Genomic DNA, 1,758 nt, shown 5'->3' with positions numbered 1-1,758 from the left:
GGTTGTATTGTTTCACCATACTTATTCAACCTGAATGCTGCACAAATAATCCGAGAAGCTGGGTTCTATGAAGAAAAACAACGTGGCATCAGGATTGGAGAAGACTCATTAACAACCTGAGATATGCAGATGATACAACCTTGATTGCTGAAAGTGAAGAGGACTTGAAACATTACTGATGAAGATCAAAGAGCACAGCCTTCGGTATGGATTACATCTCAATGTCAGGTAAGCAAAAATCCTCACCAGTGGGCCAATAAACAACATTCTTATCATTGGAGAAAAGATTGAAGTCGCCAAGGACTTCATTCTTCTTGGAACAACTATCAACACTCATGGAAGCAGTAGTCAAGAAATCAGACGACGTATTGCAGTGGGCAAATCTGCTGCACAGGAAATTTTTAAAGTGTTGAAGAGCAGAGATGTCACCTTGAGGACTAAGGTGCACCTGACCCAAGGTTAATTTTCAATAACCTCATATGGATGTGAAAGCTGGACACTGAATAAGGAAGACCATAGAAGAATCTATGCCTTTGAGTTGTGGTGTTGGAGGAAAATATTGAAAGTGCATGTGCCGCCAAAATAACAAACAGATCCCTGTTGGAAGAAGTGCAGCAACAGTGTTCCGTGGAGTCCAAGATGGCCAAACTTCATCTCTCATACTTCAGACTTATTGTAGGAGGGACCTGGAGAAGGATATCATGTTTGGTAGGGTGGAGGGTCAGAGAAAAAGAGGAAGACTGCCAATGAGACGGATTGGCCAGGTGGAAGCATCGATGGACTCAAGGGTGGCAACAGTAGTGAGGTTGGCCCAGGACCGGGCATTGTTTCGTTCTGCTGTGCATAGTGTCACTATGAGTCAATACCGACTTGATGGCACTTAACAACAACAACATCAACCCAGTGTACTGAGGAGGCAAGCATGCTCCTTGATCTCAAGAATCTTCCATCCCAGTTGGAATTTTGAGCAACTGCATCCATAAGTAAAAATCCAGTTCATCAAATTGTAGCAATTTATACTTGTTCACAGTATCGAACATCTTTATCTTCATCAGGTTGGGTTCTGGTAAGCTCAGCCCTAGCCATCCACAATAAGTCTAGTGGGTATCAGCTGCAAGATTGGAAGTTCAAACACACCTCCCTTCACTTCATACTAGCTAGCCCCTTCACTCTCAACTCTAGCCCCATGGTCAGTGCTCACTGCTCAGGAGTTCGCACAATTCCCTAAACTTTAGAAATGCCAGCCCTTTCTCTTCTTCCATCTCAAGGTCAACTGGTGCCAAAAGAACACATCTAAACTCAGCCCTTGTCTTCATTGCTGCATATCCCCCAATTCCACTCATAGACACAGGTGGTTACCAGCGAGCATACGACTCACCAGTTTCCTTCCAGTTTCCTTTAACTTTCAATCATATAAGGGCGTTTTCTCTAATATACAGACTTTCTTTGCCTTAAGATTTTCAATGCAAACAGTTTGCTTGACACTCAAAAAGCCTAACAGTCCACTTTTTTCCTGCATGAATCTACTGTTCTCCCAGCAGTTCTAGATTGGTCTGCATGTCTTTTCAAAAACAAATGTACCTACACACAAAGGGATATTATGCTGCCTTGAAGAATAACAAAGAAGCTGCAAACCACCAGTTAACATGGATGAACCTTGAGGGCATTATGTTGAGTGAAATTAGTCAGTCACAAAAAGAGAAATACTGCATAGGACCACTGCTGTAAAAGACTAAGAAAAAGAATCCATACTAAAGG

This window comes from Chrysochloris asiatica, unplaced genomic scaffold, assembly GCF_000296735.1.
Source record: "Chrysochloris asiatica unplaced genomic scaffold, ChrAsi1.0 scaffold00143, whole genome shotgun sequence".
NCBI lineage: Eukaryota > Metazoa > Chordata > Mammalia > Afrosoricida > Chrysochloridae > Chrysochloris > Chrysochloris asiatica.
This window is presented reverse-complemented; position numbering follows the sequence as displayed.